This window comes from Meles meles, chromosome 7, assembly GCF_922984935.1.
Source record: "Meles meles chromosome 7, mMelMel3.1 paternal haplotype, whole genome shotgun sequence".
Taxonomy (NCBI): Eukaryota; Metazoa; Chordata; class Mammalia; order Carnivora; family Mustelidae; genus Meles; species Meles meles.
The window spans coordinates 130,870,564-130,891,480 of record NC_060072.1 but is presented as its reverse complement, the minus strand read 5'-3'; the positions used below and the strand labels follow the sequence as shown (position 1 = coordinate 130,891,480).

The window sequence follows — 20,917 nt, the reverse complement described above, 5'->3', positions numbered from 1 at the left end:
CTTCCACAAGTTACCTGTTTTTCTGGTTTTCTTTTTTTTCCCTTTTTTTAAAATTAATTTTTTTTTTCAGCGTAACAGTATTCATTGTTTTTGCACAACACCCAGTGCTCCATGCAATACGTGCCCTCCCTAATACCCACCACCTGGTTCCCCCAGCCTCCTACCCCTGACCCTTCAAAACCCTCAGGTTGTTTTTCAGAGTCCATAGTCTCTTATGGTTTGCCTCCCCTTCCAATTTTTTTTTTTATAAACATATAATGTATTTTTATCCCCAGGGGTACAGGTTTGTGAATCTCCAGGTTTACACACTTCACAGCACTCACGATAGCACATACCCTCCCCAATGTCCATAGCCCCCTCCCCCTCTCCCAATCCCACCTCCCCCCAGCAACCCCCAGTTTGTTTTGTGAGATTAAGAGTCATTTATGGTTTGTCTCCCTCCCAATCCCATCTTGTTTCATTTATTCTTCTCCAATCCCCCAACCCCCCATGTTGCATCTCCATGTCCTCATATCAGGGAGATCATACGATAGTTGTCTTTCTCCGACTGAGGAGTCTGCAAATTTCTTAAAGCTGTGGAAAAGGTTCTTCAGTGGCTTGATGAGGGCAAGGCTCCATAGAAAGAGCACTAAGTGGGGCCGTTGAGGCTGGCACGAGGGGCAGCCAGACCCCTCTTCTCTCCCTGTCTGCCTACTTCTTGTCTCCCCACTCCCAGGGCTGGGGGGATGGGGGAGGTGTCTCTCTCCGGAAACCCTGGCCCTCTGTAGGGCAGAGTTCTGCGAAAATACTGCTCGAGGTGAGGATGAAATGTTAGCTGCATCCCCACTTAGTTGTTTATGTGATTGGCTTAGCTGTTTGCAATCATGCTGAAAATAATAGAGATTTGGGGCTCACTGTGTTCTTAAATGGAGTGTGTGTAATTCATGAGTGCTGATAAGATGAAAGATGGAAAATGATTATGGAGAGAATACAAATCATTCTGCAACCTTTGAGTCTTCATTTTGTAATCTGCGCTGATTCTTTTTTAATCTTCCGTGTCTCTGTGGAGACATAAAACACATGGCTCCCAGGGAATACAATACAGGCTAGCAGGAAGGGTGAGAAGGGAATGTGGTGTTTTATAGGGAACATAATCGTTAGATGTCTTTGTGGGGGAAATGAAGACACGTGTTTAATAGAAACCTCTGGAAGCTCAAGGAGGTCGGGCGGTGGCATGCTCTCTCGTTCTCCAGCTTGCCCTTGGCACCTTTCTGCACCTCCTCATTCTGAGGGTGCATCTCTGGAGGGTTCTTCTCTCAGTTATCTGCCATCTAAACATCTGGTAAGGTGGTAACTCCCTATCCAAAGCGTGTTGCGTTTTACTAGTGTGTCATGGAAGACTGACTTCCTTCAAAGCAGCAAAGCTCTAACTCGGGACCTGTTGAAGGACAGTGGGGGAGACACTTGGATAGCATCCTCTGGGTGCTTCCAGTCCCATCCTGATGGCCCCTGCCTAGCCATAAGTCTGACCTGCACACGTCACTTGCCACAGAGCACCAATCTGAGGCCAACCACTGGGGACACCATAGTGAGCAAAACCCAGGTAAAGTCCTCTCCCTGGGGATCTGTGGTTTGGTCGGGGAGAGGATGGTAATAAAAAAATAATAAAGATAGGTAACATTGCAGCTGTGACCAGATCTGCAGAGAGAGGGGCGTGTATTCTATTATGTTTTTTTTTTTTAAGATTTTATTTATTTATTTGACAGAGAGAGATCACAAGTAGATAGAGAGGCAGGCAGAGAGAGAGGGAAGCAGGCTCCCTGCTGAGCAGAGAGCCCGACGTGGGACTCGATCCCAGGACCCCGAGATCATGACCTGAGCCGAAGGCAGCAGCTTAACCCACTGAGCCACCCAGGCGCCCCTCTAATTATGTTTTAAAAAACGTTTTCAGGGAGTGGGAGGCCGGAGTACTTTTCTGCAGATAAATGCATAACGGGGTGTCAGTCGGGTCGGCTGCCCCCCGCCTGGCTGTGGATCCCACTTCTAAATGCCCACCAATTTCTTGGGTTCCCCTTCCTGAACTGAGCCGACTTTCCTTTGCTTTTCCCTGAGTCCTCTTCCCACTCCTATCTCATCTGACAACCTCAACCTTCTAAAACCATCTCTAGGTAGTTTTTGTTGGTAATTCTTGTATTCTTGGGCGAGAAGCCTTCCACATGTGCCTTTTTATTTTCTCTTTCCTTTGAACCCAATTCGGACAGCTTTGTAGTTCCCATCTTCTGATTTTTGCACCATTCTGATCCTATGGCGACGTTTTTTACTTCCTGCCATAAGCACTTTCTTGTGTGCGTGAGGGGGAAAGTTCATAGAGAGAAGCTTTGGTATATTTCTTCGCAGGGTTTCGAGGCTGCGAAAATGATGAGAGATTATGTTTCCTATCTAGGAAGGGATGAATGTGAGCGAGAACTTCAAAGGAGAAATATTAATTCACTTAATGTGGCACATTTCTTCCAGGGGACGTAGCATGCTGTGCAGATGTCAACTCTAACCCTCACGATTTCCCACAAGTCAGATTGTTTTGCTCTCTTGCTTCTGGATAAAATGATGTAAGGCACAAACAGTCATGACGGACAGCAAAATAACCAAGATGTTTTGATTTGCTGTGTCATGAAGGGGTTTTAGAGCTTTTCATCACGGGGGCCTGGCCTTCTTCTCCCCAGCCTCCGGAAATGACCCATATTCTCTGCATCTGGTCCCGCACTCCCCGCATGCTGGTTCTTTGGTGCCCTCCTGGCTCTTCTTGTCTCTCTCTCCATCATTCCCACAGAGGATGTGAGCCCTGTACTTTGGGTGGCCAGCCTACAAGTGATTGGTGGGCCAGAATCAGATGACTGGTCCTTTAAGGAGGCATTTGAATATGCAGCTGATCCATTTTGTGGCTCTGGGATCATGACTATGAGAGAATATTTTAGCACTCTTGGATGAATGTGTCTTTCATCTTTCTCTTCCATAAATCATGTTCTGCCATAGCCCCTCATATTTATGGCTCTAGAGAAAGGTGAAGAGTGAGCCCCACTTTGGGAAGGATAAAGTATGGTCCCCATAGAAAGAGGACTGTCCATCCCCTTTTGGCCATGGTAGGTTGTAGGAAGAAGGCAGAAAAATCAGTCTGAAGCATGACCCCCCTTCCTCTTCTGGCTGAAGTTCCTGAAAGGGAAGATGGGAGGCGTGGTAGGTAGATGGAGAGAGAACCAGAAGCAGAGAAGACCACCCCACAAGACATACTTTTGACTTCTTCCCACACGAACAGTGAGTTTCCACGGCATGGTGGGCAGGGAGACAGACTGAATTCTGTTTCCTAGCATCTCAGTGTCTCATGTGGCATGGAAGGTGACGGATGTCCCAGCACATCTTGCAGAAGGATGCTGAGGGCAACTTGCCGGGGAGCTGCTGCTGTCGGAACAATGTGTCCCTGCAACCAGGCGTAGCTTATGCAGGTTGGGAGAAGTCGTAAGATCTCAGCGAGGAGGCACTGATTTGACAGGTGATACTGCCAGACTTTTTCTGAGGCAAGGGGAGAATACACCATGATGTCACCAGCCACAGCCTTCAGCAGTGGGTGCTAGTGACCAGGCAGACAAGGAGATGCCACTGAGGCCAAAGTTAGAAGAGAGAAAAGAGTGAGTTTGAACATGGCTTCAAGACTTCCTTCTTCCTTCACTCTGAAGTCACACACTTCCTTCACTCCCTGCTCACACACACTTGGATGCCACATTGGAGCAGAGACAGGAAGCAGGAGGAAATCTGAATATACCTAAGTTATTTAAATCATTGAATGGATTTGCTTCAATGGCTGAGACTAAAGTTAGTTCCTTCTACTTTAGTGTGATGGGGACTTGTGAGGAATAGCAGAGCAGCTGTGGGAAATAGACATTTATTTTGCATCTGAATACATTGTAAGTAAATCCCTAACCTTTGGTTTTATTGGATAAATAGAGTTAGACTGGCCACCAAGAGTTCTGGGTTCAAGACCTACTTCTGCCACTAAGTGTGACTTTGGGTACCATTGACCTTTGATCTTTGCAGGACATAAAATAGTAGTTTGTACTAGTTGATTTTTAGAATTCCCTCCAGTTATAATGATCTTGACTGTAGTACAAAAATGTTCTGCAATAACATATCAGGTTAGCAAAAATTGAAAGAACTTAAAGAAAAGGAATTGCTATTCTTTTTTTGTCTGCCAAAATAATAATTGTCAGACCTTCTCTTTCATTTGACTATTCCTTTAAAAGCTTATTCCCCAGACTAATCTCAGATATTGGTTGAAGGTCATAGGTCTGAGAGAGTTGATAGGCAAATCAGTTTCACACTGGGAGATACGTCTAATTTTGCACTAAACATGTTTAAAAATAGCAGAGGACAAAAGAAGACAAAAATAGCTACTGTCATAATATCCATTCACTGATCACTAGGATCATCTTTGGTTCTATTTCTCACATTTTCTATGTGGAAGTAACGAGAATAACTGCACATGTTAGTATACTTCTAGGAAGTGTCTTAGTTATTTTAGCTCACTTCCTTTATGCTTTCTTATTTTACATTGTTTTCTTCAATGGCTTTGATTGATTATGTGGTAGCTTTTGGACTTTAAAAGTTAGTGTTTTTTCCCTACAGTGTTATTTATTTTTTATCACCTTGTCCTTTCTAGAAGCAATTTGTTCCTCTGAGTCTTACGGTCTTGTGTTGGTTCAAGCCGTCGCTCCAGGGTGAACGACGGTGCTTGCTCAGTACAGAGAAGCTCAGTCCCATTTCATTCAGTTAGTAGCTTTAAGAGATGGAATATTTCTCAATATTCTTAATTAATTTATTTTCCCCTAATAATGTTCTTTTGAAGGAATGTGCTGCTCTGAAATCATGGCTTCACCATGGAATCAGGCAACAGAACCACACCTATAGTAGTACGCTGTTGGATTCAGAAAAGGCCTCTTGGGGCACCTGGGTGGCTCAGTCAGTTGGGCAGCTGCCTTCGGCTCAGGTCATGGTCCTGGGGTCCCGGAATCGAGTTCCACGTTGGGCTCCCTGCTCTGCAGGGAGTCTGCTTCTCCCTCTGCCCCTGCTTATGCGCGTGCTCTCTCTCTCTCTCTCTCAAATAAATAAAATCGTTAAAAAAAGAAAAAAGGACAGACCTCTCTATGGCAGCCAGCAGCACACAGCAGACTTCCTCTGGGCACCCAGTGTTCTGAGTCTCTTAAATACATGTGTTTTCTTTTATCAAAAATTATTTGGCTTAGTTATCATTTCACTTTATCTCAGAACTTAGCTTTTGCTTCCACTGACTTCAGAAGAGCCGCCCACTGGGATTCTGCAGGGGCCTTGTAAAGATGGAAATTGGCCTGCCGAATGCCAGGCAGAAGGAGGGCTCTGTTGGCTTCATTCTTTTAAAAAGCTTCTATTTGGAAAAAATCATGATGTGGCATTCTCAAATGAGATCTCTACTTGGGCTTCTGAGAACACTGACAGTACTCTCTTAATGGAGTGTGTCTCATCCCCAAATGTCTGAAGAGAACAATTTGAATTTCCCTCCTTACCTTCTCCCCTCCCTGCCTCTCTTTTCATTTTTGGTGACAATCAAGGGTCAAGATAATGGTAAGTCAGAAATTAAATGAACACAAATTTGCTCCTAACTAGCAGAGAGGTTCTGGCCTCCTTTTGATTGACACGCTGAATTTCCATGTATGTGGAATTGTTTTCTCTTCAAAGGAATCTAGAATCTGCAAATATCTATGAAGGGAAATCTAACAAGCATCTCCAGCTATAGATTTAGCTTCCCAGGCACACAGTACTTTTAGACATCAAACAACTAAATATACCAAATTTCACATTCTTACTTAAACTAAAGAAGTGAAGGAGAGCGACGCCAAGGATCCTAACATTTTTAAACAGTCAATCTTAGAACCATTACATAGTCATTTTTCTTTATCCCTAGAATAGCTCTAATGCTTTATAAATCATTAAAATTAAAACTAAAATAAATCTTAACTACGTTTCTGTTATTGCACAGAGAACATATACTCGACAAGATTTTCTGGGGATTGGATAATTGTCAAAGCCCTGAAACTTTTCATTTGAGAATATTTTACTCTTTAGAGGAATACCACTTAAGGTCTTAGATTATGTATATGTAACTATATATATATGTGTGTGTGTGTATATATATGCATATATATAGAACTATATACAATACATATAAAACGTGTATGTATATTGCATATAGGCACACATGCTATAACACGTATATACAATATGCATGTATTTCTATGCATGTATATACATATGTATATAATACGCATATATATTCATACATATATACGCATATATAATAAAACTAACTTGGAAAGACGATGTTCAGGAAATAGTCTCTTTGAAATCCTGAAAGCCTGAAAAATCACGAGGTGTTTTTTTCTTTGTTTGTTATCAGTGACTAAGTATGATTCACGGCCAGACGCTGAGATAGCCACACCACTGCAATCTTAGTTCCCATCACATAAATTAGCTTTGCTGTTCCTGTGTCTTTTAGTCATTCCATATGTTTTCAGAAAGATCAAAAGTGAAGAAGTCTAACAGAGGTAGTATTATTTCCGGAAGTGAGGTAATGAGATCTTTTTTCAAAATATGGCCTATTCAGAGGACAGACCGCTCATTCCACAATACAACAAGCAGAAACACAGTTCAAGCTTTCTCCATTTTGTTCAGTAATTTGTTAATTATTCTGTTGGTAGTTTGTTCATGAACTTAATTTTTTAAAGTATCTGTTTTATCTTTGTCCCTTGTTTTAGATGTTAAACTAGAGGCCAGAGATTTATTAATTTAGTGGTTATTATTTAATAACCGTGCTAAGCAACTGCCAGGATTATATTTACTATTTGATGGTAAGAGTGATAATGCATGAAATGAAGTAGGAACAATACAAAGTAATTTCATGAAAATCAGGAGCTCATGAGAATGAAGAATTAGGGGCGCCTGGGTGGTGCACTTGGTTGAGTGTCTGAGTCTTGGTTTTGACTCAGGTCTTGATCTCTGGGTTGTGAGACTGAACCCCAATTCGGGCTCCACGCTCAGTTTGGAGTCCGCTTAAGATTCTCTGTCTCCCTCTGCCCCTCCCCCCTCAAATAAGCAAATAAAAATCTTTAAACAAAAGAATGAAGAATTAGACACTTCCTTGAGGGCTAGACAGATAGAGATGCCCTTCTAATTCTTTTTTGCCACTAACCACAAATCAAGAAAAATCATGGTATTCTTGATTTTAAAACTTTACTAGCAAAGAAATCTCACTTAAGGACTTACCCACATTTCCTGTAATTTAATTTCATATAAAGCTGCTTCAGTTACTTACTGGTTTAATCTATGCTTACTGAATACCTCCTTTGGTCAGACACTGTTTGCCTTCAAGGTGAGGGCTTGTGGAGACAAGCCAGACCCAGTGGGGGAAGAGAAGTGACCAAGGAAAGACACAACTCCTGGCTGAGAGGGGTTTGTTGCATCTCCTCAAAAGATCTTCTCCCAAATTCAGTAAACTGTTATGTTTTTCTGTATCCCATTTAGTTTTCTCTTCTCACTATACTGAAATATTTACTCCTTCTTTGAAAGGAAGCCCAGAATATATCTCTCCCTTACATGGATCAAATACCAACTGCTCTGAGAAACAATATATCAGAAAAGAAATGACCTTTTATCTGGTTTTGGAAATAGTTCTGTTTTTTATTTTCCAGTATCCACATCTCCCTGCCCTCCCTTTTTTTAAGTACCCATACCCTTTTGTAAACTATTTGTAGAGCTTGCTACTTAAAATAATGTGTATGAAAAAAGTTTTTGATTACTTTATGGATGGAAAACTTCTCTAATAAAATTCACTTTTCTTGGTTGTCATTGAGAGAATTAAATCATGTCATCAGCAACACCCAGACCTCTTGTTATCCTCCAGACTCCCAACCCCTTTTGGGTCAGGGGCCCCTTTGGAAATTTGATGAAAGCCATTGAACTTCTCTTTTGAAAAAGGTACACAAGCAAAGATATGCCAACTTTAGAATATGATTGCAGGGAGTTCATGGGAGAGCGAGGGCCACTGGAGTCCCAAGCTTGTGGGGGAGTAGCCAGATTGGCCAATGGGAGGAAGAGGACTGGATGAGCTTAGTAGTTCAACGGAGTCTAGAGTATTGGCCCAGAAAGATTATGGATTCTCTGCCTTCTAAGCATGATTTTATTTTATCTTGATTAAAATAGTAGCCATTGGGGCACTTAGGTGGCTCAGTGGGTTAAGCCTCTGCCTTCAGCTATGAGGTTATGATTTCAGCGTCCTGGGATCAAGCCCCGCATCAGGCTCTCTGCTCAGCGGGGAGCCTGCTTCTCCCTCTCTCTCTGCCTGCCTCTCTGCCTACTTCTGCTTTCTCTCGGTCAAATAAATAAATAAAATCTTAAAAAAAATAAAATAATAACTATTTTGGAAATGTGAAACGTTGCTGCCTTAAAAAAAGCTATCTAATAATTAGATAAGTGCTAAAATTTAAAAATACATGTATTCTTTTTTTTTCATTGCCTTTCCCCCCTAAATTAGCATATATTATATTATTTGTCCCAGGGGTACAGGTCTGTGAATCATTAGGCTTACACATTTCACAACACTTATCATAGCACATACCCTTCCCAGTGTGCATAACCCAGCTTCCCTTTCCACACCCTCTCTCCCCCCAGCAACCCTCAGTTTGTTTTGTGAGATTAAGAGTCTCTTATGGTTTGTCTCCCTCCCGATCCCATCTTGTTTCATTTTTTTCCCTCCCTATACCCCACCCTGGGACCTCCACCCTGCCTCTCAGATTCCTGATAACAGAAAGATCATATGAAAATTGTCTTTCTCTGATTGACTTATTTTGCTTAACATAATACCCTCTAGTTCCTCTAGTAATCCATGTCATTACAAATAGCAAGATTTCATTTTTTTGATGGTGTAATATTGCATTGTATATATATATCCACTTCTTCTTTATCCATTCATCTGTTGATGGACATCTGGGCTCTTTACATAGTTTGGCTATTGTGGACATTGCTGCTATAAACATTTGGTTGCATGTGCCCCTTCAGATCAGTACATTTGTATCTTTAGGGTAAATACCCAGTAGTGCGATTCCTGGGTCATAGGGTAGCTCTATTTTCAACTTTTAGAGGAACCTCCATGCTGTTTTCCAAGTGGTTGCACCAGTAGGAGGGTTCCCCTTTCTCTGCATCCTCGCCAGCATCTGTCATTTCCTGACTTGTTAATTTTAGCCATTCTGACTGGTGTGAGGTGGTATCTCATTGTGGTTTTGATTTGTAGTTCCCTGATGCCGAGTGATGTGGAGCACTTTTTCATGTGTCTGTTGGCCATCTGGAAGTCTTCTTTGCAGAAATGTCTGTTCATGTCCTCTGCCCATTTCTTGATTGGATTATTTGTTCTTTGGACGTTGAGTTTGATAAGTTCTTTATAGATTTTGGATACTAGCCCTTTATCTGATATGTCATTTGCAAATATCTTCTCCCATTCTGTCAGTTGTCTTTTGGTTTTGTTGACTTGTTTCCTTTGCTGTGCAAAAGCTTTTGATCTTGATGAAGTCCCAATAGTTCATTTTTGTCCTTGCTTCCCTGGCCTTTGGCAGTGTTTCTACAAAGAAGTTGCTGTGGCTGACGTTGAAGAGGTTGCTGCCTGTGTTCTCCTCAAGGATTTTGGTGTATACTTGTGTCACATTGAGGTCTTTCATCCATTTGGAGTCTGTTTTTGTGTGTGGTGTAAGGAAATGGTCTATTTTCATTCTTCTGCATGTGGCTGTCCAATTTTCCCAACACCATTTGTTGAAGAGACTGTCTTTTTTCCATTGGACATTCTTTCCTGCTTTGTTGAAGATTGGTTGACCATAGAGTTGAGGGTCTATTTCTGGGCTCTCTATTCTGTTCCATTGATCTGTGTGTCTGTTTTTGTGCCAGTACCATACTGTCTTGATGATGACAGCTTTGTAATAGAGCTTGAAGTCTGAAATTGTGATGCCACCAACTTTGGTTTTCTTTTTCATCATTCCTCTGGCTATTTGAGGTCTTTCTGGTTCCATACAAATTTTAGGATTATTTGTTCCACTTTTTTGAAAAAAAAAAAAAAAAAAAAAAAAAAAAAAAACCAAAAACCCTGATGGTATTTTGATAGGGATTGCATTAAATGTGTAGATTGCTTTAGGTAGCATAGACATTTTCACAATATTTGTTCTTCCAATCCGTGAGTATGGAACATTTTTCCATTTCTTTGTGTCTTCCTCAATTTCTTTCATGAGTACTTTATAGTTTTCTTCCATGAAGTTTTAAAATTCTTCTTTAATTTCCTGGTTGACCCATTCATTCTTTAGTAAGATGCTCCATGTATTTGAGGTCTTTCTAACTTTCCTCTTGTGACTGAGTTCTAGCTTCAGAGAATTGTGGTCTGAAAATATTCAGGGAATGATCCCAGTCTTTTGATACCAGTGGAGACCTGATTTGTAACCCAGGATGTGATCTGTTCTGGAGAATGTTCCATGTGCAGTAGAGAAGAATGTGTATTCTGTTGTTTTCAGGATGGCATGTTCTGAATATATCTGTGATGTCCATCTGGTCCAGTGTGTCATTTAAGGCCGTACTTCTTTGTTGATCTTTAGCTTAGATGATCTGTCCATTTCGAGGCGGCAATTAAAATCCCCTACTATTCCTGTTTTATTGTTGATTTATTTCTTTGATTTTGTTATTAATTGGTTTATATATTTGACTGCTCCCATGTTAGGGGTATAGATATTTAAAATTGTTAGATCTTCTTGTTGGACAGACCCTTTGAGTATGTTATAATGTCCTTTCTCATCTCTTATTATAGTCTTTGGCTTAAAATCTAATTTATCTGATACAAGAATTGCCATCCTAGCTTTGTTTTGATGTCCATTAGCATGGTAAATTGTTTTCCACCCCCTCAGTTTAAATCTGGAGGCGTCCTTGGGTCTAAAATGAGTTTCTTGTAGATAGCATATTGATGGATTTTGGTTTTTTATCCATTCTGATACCCTGTGTCTTTTGATTGGGGACATTTAGCCCAGTTACCTTCAGGGTAACGATTGAAAGATATGAATTTAGTGCCACTGTATTGCCTGTAAGGTGATTGTTACTGTATATTGTCTCTGTTCCTTTCTGGACTGTTACTTTTAGGCTCTCTCTTTGCTTAGAGGACCCCTTCAATATTTTCTGTAGGGCTGGTTTGCTGTTTACAAATTCTTTTAGTTTTTGTTTGTCCTGGAAGATTTTTATCTCTGCTTCCATTTTCAGTGACAGCCTATCTGGATATAGTATTCTTGGCTGCATGTTTTTCTCGTTTAGTGCTCTGAATATATCATGCCAGACCTTTCTGGCCTGCCAGGTCTCTGTGGATAAGTCTGCTGCCAATATAATATTTTTACCATTGTATGTTATGAACATCTTGTCCCAAGCTGCTTTCAGGATTTTCTTTTTGTTTCTGAGACTTGTGAGTTTTACTATTAGATGATGGGTTGTGGACTTATTTTTATTGATTTTGGGTTTCTCTGTGCCTCCTGGATTTTGATGCTTATTCTCTTTGCCAAATTAGGGAAATTCTCTGCTATAACTTGCTCCAGTATACCTTCTGCCCCCCCCCCCCCTTTTTCTTCTTCTGGAATCCCAATTATTCTAATATTGTTTTATCTTATGATATCACTTATCTCTTAAATTCTCCCCTCGTGGTCCAGTAGTTGTTTGTCTCTCTTTTGCTCTCTTTATTTTCTGTCATTTTGTCTTCTATATCACTAATTCTCTCTTCTGCCTCATTTATCCTTGCAGTAAGAGCCTCCATTTTTTATTGCACCTCATTAATAGCTTTTTAAAAATTTCAGCTTGGTTAGATTTTATTTCTTTTATTTCACCAGAAGGGGATTTTATTTCTTCAGAAAGGGATTCTCTAATATCTTCCATGCTTTTTTTGAACCCAGCTAGTGCCTTGATAATTGTCATTCTGAACTCTAGTTTTGACATATTACTAATGTCTATATTGATTAGGTCCCTAGCTATTTGGTACTGCCTTTTGTTCTTTTTTTTTTTTTTTTTTGTGGTGTGTTTTTCCACCGTATCATCTTATCCAGATAAGAATACATGAATGTGGGAATAAAATACTAAAAGGGTGGCAAAGACCCCAGAAAAATATACACTAACCAAATCAGAAGAGATCTGAAACCAGTGGGAGAAGAAAGGGGAAAAAAAAGAAAAGCTATATACATTAGACTGGTGAATAAAACAGAGCCACACACTTGATTTTGGGTCTATTTTGGTCTGTTAGAAGAAACTACCTCCCAAAATTTTAAATAGAAAAAAATTTATATATACACAAAAATAAGGTAAACATGATGAAGGGATGGAATATGATTGTAAAGATGAAAACTAAAAAAGAATCTAAAAAAGGAATTGATAAGAGGTTGGTTGAAAAGGAAAAAAGAGGAAAGAGCATAATTAGGTTGGAGACTAGAACAAAGCCATATGCTAGATTTATTGTATATTTTGATCTATTAGAAGAAATTGTACCCCAAAATTTTAAGGAAAAAAAGAACCCTGTATGTATACAAGAAATAAGGTTAAATACAATGAAGGGATAAAATATGACTATAACAATGAAAATTTAAAAAGATTTTAAAAAAGGTATGGATAAGATAAAATAGTTAAAAAAGGTTAAAATAGAAAAGAGGAAAAATAAAAATATAGAATAAGAAAAAAATAAAATTAAAAAAGTTTAATTTCAAAAGACTAAAGGATCATCAGAAAAAAGGCATGAATTCCATGTGTTGCTTTCCCCTAGCACTGGAGTTCCGCAGTTCTCATTGATTGGTAAACTTGGTCTTGTCTGGATGTTCTTGCTGATCTGGGGGAGGGGCCTGCTCCCATGATTCTCAAATGTCTTTGCCTGAGATGGACTTGCACAGTCCTTGCCAGGGGCCAAGCTAAGTAATCTGCTGGATTTTGGTCTCAGTAGCTTTTGTTCCCTGAACATTTTCCATACGGCTTAGGAGGTTGGGAATGAAAATGGCAGCCCCCTAATCTCCGGCCCCGTAGGAGGTAAGAGCTCAGGCTCCACTGCTCACTGTGCCTTCAGAGAAAAGCAGTCAATCCCTCCCGTCTCCCAGGTCCCCAGCAGCTCACCTGACCTGTGACAGAGTGTTTCTGTCTCTGGTGCACGGCCCCATTTGGAGTCTCCAAACTGAGCAGATTCCTGCAGTGTGTTCCTGTGCTGCTCCTCCCAGAGGAGGAAGGCGGGATCTCTCTGGATCTGCCACTTGTGGGGTCCCTGCTTAAATAGCAGTGTCCCGACTGTGCCTTGGATGATGGTTTAAGATAACCCTGAGCTGAGACCCCACTGCTCAGCACTATGTCTACAGCCAGCTTCTCTTCTCTGATACCTGGGGGCTCTGCCCCATTCAGGCACCCCTGGTCTTTCTGTGATCCTGCGTGTCCTGAGACCACACTGTCCCTGCGAGGGCTCCACCCCCGCTTGGCCTCTGGAGTGGTGTCGCTCAGTGGAGCAGACCTCTAAAAGTTCTGATTTTTGCTCCGTTGCTCTACCAGTTGCTGGGAGCCGGCCCCTCCTCCTGTGGTCTCTCTTCCTGCCTATCACCATGGATTCACTTCTCCGCACATCCTACCTTCTGGAAAGCGATCGTTTTTCTATTCCTAGAATTGATGCTTTTCTTCTCTGCTATCTCCTGTTGAGCTTATTGGTCTTCAGAAAGCTTGATGACTATCTAGCTGAACTCCTGGGACCTGAGGATATTTAAGTCTCCTACTCCTCCATCATCTTGCTCCTCCCTCCAAAAATACATATATTCTTTAATCCAGTAGTTCTATTCTTGGGAATCTCTGTTCTGTGAACAAAACCATCAGCATAAAAGGCATATGTAGAAGGATCTCTAGGACAGCATTGTTGGTGGTAGCTAAAACCAGGAAGCAGAGTGAAAACCCATCAATAAGGTAATATTAGAATAAATTAATGATAACTCATACCCCACCTAGAATATCAGGCAGCCATTAGAATGAGTGAAATGTGGTAGATCAGATTCCTTGTAGGGATGTCCAGGTGGTATTACTCAATAAGAAATACAGAGAGAGAAAAGTGTATAAATTCTAAAACTTTCCCTGTGTGCATGTGTCCGCATAGCTATGTCTGTATTTGCATATGTCTGATGGAGATGCTATGTGTAGGGAGAAAAATATGGACTCATACATACTAGCTATTAGCACTGGTTGAGCCAAACAAAGGGTAAAAGAAGGTATGTAAATATAATTGTATATATGTATGTGCATACATGTGGGCGGATGTAAAAAGAAATAAAATAATGATTTAGAGCCATATCTGCTCATATGCATTTGACAGTACCGTCTTTGACTTCTTTTACCGCCAGTGACACTAGAGCTTTTCTGTTCAGTTTGGAGGGACTTACTTGGCCCATCTGGCCAGCTTGGGATCTCCCTGCTAACTTATTAGATGGATTTCCTGTGACTTACTGCTCTAAATTTATTTGGTTTTTAACAAATGCTTATTGGATGTCTATTTTATGTGTAGACTAGGTTTTGTGGTGGGGAGTACTCAGAGAACGAATCCATTTGCACGTGTGTTTATGTGTACACATGTGTGCATGTGTGTCTGCACACACACGTGTATGTGTGTGTGTGCATGTGTTTAGGTGTGTGTGACTGTGCATGTGTATATGGCCTTAGGTGTGTGTGTATACGTGTATGTGTATATGTGAGTGTGTACGTGTGTGTACATGTGTGTAGGTGTGTGTATGTGTATAGGCATGTGTACATGTTTGTGTTGTTGTGTATGTGTGTGTGTAGGTATGCGCATGTTTCTAAGTGTGTAGGTGTGTGTATGTGTATGTTTGTGCACATGTATATGTGTGCACATGTGTGTATGTGTGTATGCATGCGTTGTGTGTGTTTGTGTGTGTATGCATGTGTGTGTTTGTGTGTAAAAATCAGGGACTGTTTGTGGCTGCACTTAAGCTTCCCCCCCTTTTGTCTGTTATGTCTGTTTACTTGGCTGTGGGTGTGTCAAACGGAGAGCACACGTGCTGCTCTCATGTTGGTAAGAACTTCAGAATTTGTTTGGGGGAGATCTTGGTTTTCCAGCTTTTGCTTGATTAAATATCTTATTGTCTGATTGTCCAGCTTTTCTTCAGAAATGCCCAAAGACTTCAAGAGAGGATAGTACTGAGAAGATTTTAGAGGAAAAAAAGTGTGTGAGGTTCTTCCTGTATGTCAGTATTTCTCAAAATTGGGGTTTCCTGTGTCACAGTTAACTGGGGAGCATGTGGAAGGTGCTCGCTTGTGGGCCTGACCCCAGACCCACCCAGAGGGAGTCCAGAAATCTGCAGTTACGATGTGCCCTTGTCACTCCTCGACGGGTGAAGTCTGAGAGCTAGTTACGTCAAATTTTGTTTCAAATAATGAGGCCTTCTGGCGTCTTTGCCCCCAGAATTTTACTACGATTTTTCCTTTTCTTTTTTCTTTTTAAAGATTTTATTTATTTGGCAGAGAAAGAGACAGTGAGAGAGGGAACACAAGCAGAGGAAGTGGGAGATGGAAAAGCAGGCTTTCCACTGAGCAGGGAGCCCGAGGTGGGCCTCGATCCCAGGACCTTGGGATCATGATCTGAGCCGAAGACAGATGCTTAACGACTGAGCCACTCAGGTCCCCACTTTTCCTTTTCTGTATGGTTTTAGAAAGCTTCGCTATTTTGCCATGTGGAAGTTGGCTCATGTTCACTGGTTTCTCATCCTGTGGCTTTTTAGGATTGACCTGTGTGTGTAAGGCAGGATCCTTGGGGCTCTGTGCTGCTGTGCCAGGCTTTTGAAAGTATATGCCATTAGCTCCAGTTTGAGGTCATGGGAATATAGATAACGGGAGGGATTATTTAACTCAGTTTTAAGACATTTAGGTATTTGACTCAGCAGATGCTCTTATAAAATTTTTTCTAATACTGAAATAGTTTTTTATTTTCATCTTTAAAAAAAGATTTATTTATTTTTAGAGAGAGAGAGAGAGAGGAAGAGAGAGAAAGAATGAGCACAGAAGCAGGGGGAGAGGGAGGGAGAGAATCCTCAAGCAAACTCCTTGCTGAGCACTGAGCCCACTTGGGGCTCGATCCCAGAACTCTGAGATCATGACTTGAACCGAAATCAAGAGTCGGCCACCTAACTGACTGAGCCTCCCAGGTGCCCCGTACTTTCATATTTTTATTCATTAGCAATGTCTTCATTTTAGAAGAGATTTTATTAAGATAAAACTTGTTACTACCAAACACACACAATTTCTTTTGGACTGTACGGAAATCAGTGTAGGTCCGAAGGGACAAAAAGGCTTGAAGAATCACCAATCCGAGGGTCAAATTAAAATGTTTTTAATGTAACAGAGTAAGTATATCCATACATATAATAGAAAATTTCGGGTTATGATATATTTTGTTGTTTGGAGCTATAGAAATAAAATTGGAATACACACATGATGTGAAAGTTTTTTGGGAATTTTTTGATTCTTTGGACAATTTTTGGTTTATTTATAAACATTCTTAATAGAGACAAAACCTGAAAATGTTCTTTAAGATGTCTGAGATTTATCCCCTTTCCCACATTTCTCCCCCAATCATTTTATCTGAAATGTGCCAATAATTGAAAGGAAGGTTAGTAGTTCACATGATAAGAACTTCGTAACCAGGGTGCCTGGGTGGCTCAGTGGGTTAAGCCTCTGCCTTCGGCTCAGGTCATGATCTCAGGGTCCTGGGATCGAGCCCCACATCAGGCTCTCTGCTCAGGAGGGAGCCTGCTCCCCCCACCCCCGCCTGCCTCTCTGCCTACTTGTGATCTGTCTCTGTCTGTCAAATAAATAAAAATCTTAAAAAAAACCAAACTGTGTAACCATTTTCCCCATTGCTCATGTGATTGTACCTGTGTAGACAACCTCTTTCATATGATGTGCATTAGATAGGCCCTGTCTGAGAAGCTTTTATCTCCACAGCAGGATATGTGCACCCCAAGTCGATGCAGGAAACCCATGACATCATCCCTCACTCAATAATCATCGATTGGATAGAGTTGGTGTCAGACTGGTATATTAAATTCCACGAGGGATACAGAAGGAAGAGTCAGAGTTTCTGTCTTTGAAGAACAATCTGGTTCAGCAAGTAGTTCAAATGTGCATGTTACTACATGGTACTGTAACAAAAGACCCTTTCAACAAATACTAGGGAAACCACCACCAAAGGAATGATCGTGGGACAGCGGAGGTGCTGTGCAGTGAGGACATGAGTGGGGAGAGAGGCAATTCAACAGCAAGATAGAAGGTAGGCACGAGCATAATCCCAGAGCTGGTCCCATCCAAAGAGCCAGCAGGACTGTGTGGGAGGTCAGTCCAGACAGCCGGGTCGGAAACAAACCTGATTAATTGACTTGTAAATCTTTACTTCTCTGTGGATTTATGATTTTAGAAATTCATTTGTATCATAAAATACAAAGATCATTGAATAGATCTTTGACAAGGTAAGTGTTCTATAGTTCAAGCTTTCACACAGTAGGTAGGAACTAAGTGCTAGATGACTAATTTCTGTGTTTATCCGCATTCTAGAAGACATTTTTTTCCCCCTGCATGGGACACAAACCTCTGCTACAGTTATTTGTGAATAATTTTTTATGACTCACATTAGTGAGACTCTTGTAAATTAATACTTAAAAGAACAATGTTTCATCCACATTAAAAACACTTCCCTCTTTCCCACCTCAGAGATATTTTCCTCTTGTCTAAGAAGTACCTCCTTCTTTTTAGAGGTTGGCATTTATGTAGAGCTAGTACTTTTTTTCCTCTGGAAGGAAAAAAAGAAACACTGAAAAACCCACTAACCAAACAAATCACCTGATTACTACCTACAGAGAAAAAAGCTGGCTTTGTTTTTCTCATGCGTGTTGTTTGGATCAGTCCTTAGATGAGAAATAGTTGTGTTAGAAATGTGGAGAGCTGTTTGGATATTTGGTGTAGTGGGTGTAGGGAATGGGTACATTAAATTGCTGTCTAACAGAACAAGGGAGCCAGTTTGTGTTTTCTGTTGGGAAACCAAACATATGACTATTAAAAAGAAACAAAAAGACTTAGTTTTGCAGGAGAGCGTTGACTTGCCAAGGAACATTAAGCTTCTACTGCCTGCTCACCCATGAAGTGGGAAGTCAGTCACCTCCTAATTACTGACACCTGGGCTTTACCAATAGTCATATTATTTTTTCTGAGTTTTTATTTCCCTGGAGCATCTGTGATAATGCACTGTTGCCATGTATTATCCTGCAAATCATTTATTTTGGTAGACCATGAAATGATGTCTACCTTGCAACTTGAAAAGACCCAGTGAGTTCCTTGTCTGTGTGCCATGGGCCACACTCCAACGCCTTATCTGCCGGTCGTCCTGTACCAAGTGCCGATTCTCCCCGTGGAAGGTGGCAGCCAGGCAGTGCCAGCTGGCTGGCCTGGGAGGGGTAGGACCCTGTGTCCAGGTCTGACAATAGATGAGCTTTTTCCTGACAACCTTTGTTTCCCTGACACCTTGCCTGCTACTTGCTGGAGAGAAAGTGGGCTTTCTAGAAGCTTTGCTGGCTATCCACCTTTCCGCTGTGTGTCCTACCCTTATCCTCTGCCCTTGGCTCCCAACATGGACATTCATGACCATCTGACCACTGCCTTCCTTCTCTTATTTCATTATGCTTGGTTTCCCTTCAGCATATCAGCTTTATTGCAGATCTTTGTCAGTCTCCCCAGTGGCAGAGCACCCAGAAAGACCAGAGATAAATTTTATCAGGTGTCCTCTGCTCCATGTGAAACTTTTGCTGACTTATATCCATTTCAGGATAAGACTTTCTTGTTTCGGAGTTTTTCTTTCTGTTGGCAATTTGTATTTAACCCTTCCATCTCCAAATGTGCTCAGAGTGGAGATTTAAAAAAAAAAAAAGATTTATTTATTTTAGAGAAAGAGAGAGAGAGAGGGTGAACATGCATGGGAGGAGAGGCCAGAAGGAGAATCTTCAAGCAGACTCCCTCCTAAGCACAGAGCCGGATGCAGGGCTCAATCTCACAACCCTGAGTTCATGACCAGAGCTGAAACCAAGAGTTGGATGTTTAATCGACTGAGCCACACAGGTGCCCTCAGAGTTTAGATTTAAAGAGCTTCTAAGCCCACCTGATTTTTTTATGTAGATATTTCATTCTCTCCTTTGCAAGTGCTGGTTTCCCCTTCAGTCTTTTATGTGGGAATGGCCTCTTTTTCTGCAGAGACTTCTGTTGTTTGTGGGAGGTCTGGCATCTGCGACCCTGTGTAGACAGGGAAGGTGATAGGTTCTGTTTGGGCAGGACAAGTCTCTTTTGACCAAGAACACAAGTAAAACCAGCATCATCCCACAGTGCGGCATTGGGCACTTAGCTAAACCACCCACTTCAGTGGTTGCTTAGGGCCCCTTGTGTGGCTGTTCGCATGGGTCATGCTAGGTCCAATCCAGCCTTTCACAGTGGAAGATAATATATGCATTGTGGTGGCCACAGTCTCCTTTGGCCCCATCTACTAGCCCTTCCCCTGGCCCTCTGCTTGGTGGCCAAAGTCCTTTCTGAGTCCGAGATTCACCGACAATGAGTCCGGTGGTACTGACCTGGGGGCGGGCATCCGACATAGAACAGTTCATGGCCACAGTTAAAGCTTAATTTTTAAAAACCTTTCATCAGGGAAGGAAGCTCTTTATAGTAAATGACTGCATTGCTGGAAATCATCTGCTGTGTATCCTTCATTCTACTCCTTAGTCATTATGGTTTGCATCACATGGTCTTTTCTCAAACATCAGCCTGGTGAGCCAATGATGAAATTGCATTTCCTTGAATTAGGGTACAGATTATTATGGGAGAAAAAAGACATTATAGGGGAAATGTTCATGTTTATGTTTGAATAAATGTGAGAAGCTTAACGGCCTCAGAGGCAGTTAAAGGAGAGTTGTCAAGGGAACACGGGGCCGTCGCCCCTCGTTGCTCGAGATGTGTCTCTGGATGAGTAGAGGTGAAACACTCTGACTTTTTGAATCCTGACATAGAGTCGGTTTGGGGTGTACTTCCCGTGGGGCGAGGAAAATACAGCGTTCCCGAGAGTTCTTATTTTCATCTCCAAGCTCTCTCACACACGAGGCAATCAATAAATGGTTGTTGAAATACACTGGAAAAGTCTTTACTCCAAGGGACCCCCATGCCCCTTCTTTCTTGCCCACACACTTGGGTTTCTCTGTAGTTTCCACACGAGAAAGGCCAGTCCTAGGATCGGAACAGTTTTGGTGCTGCTGATGGGAATAAGCAAGGAAAACGGAAGCCTGGGAAAGAGACTGATTGCTCGCTTGGCCTTATCGCTGTAGCTCTGAGGGCGGGTGTCGCCTGGCTGGGATGTGCAGGGGGGTGATGAGCGCCAGGCCCTGGTGTGAGTGTGACCTGCTGCCCAGCCCCTCCTAGTCAGCCTGCAGTCTCCCCCTTGCCACCGTTCCTTCTGATCTGTGCCCCGGACAGATAGGAGCCACTCGATGGGAAGTGAAGTGATGGAATTCAGTGACATAATTGTGACTGGCTGTGAACTCTGATTGTGGCTTTTATAGGGTATCAGAGACATCTTTTGGCACACTCAAAGGCTCAAATATACAGAAAGGATAGGATGATTGCCATGTGCTTTATTCTACTTTCTGTTTTTCCTCACGACCATCTGCTGGTTATATTATGTATTTGCTTATGCTGGTGTCAAGTATGGGACCTAGATAGAGCATTTTTGTTGTTTATCATTTCTACTGCCTCT

At 41.7% G+C, this 20,917-nt stretch overlaps 1 protein-coding gene across 1 annotated transcript in view; it reads left to right on the top strand.

Moving 5' to 3' along the window:
• The window catches only part of NEBL (nebulette), a 362,472-nt gene that overhangs the window by 123,798 nt on the left and 217,757 nt on the right, over positions 1–20,917 (top strand). The gene's annotated exons all lie outside the window — the stretch shown is intronic.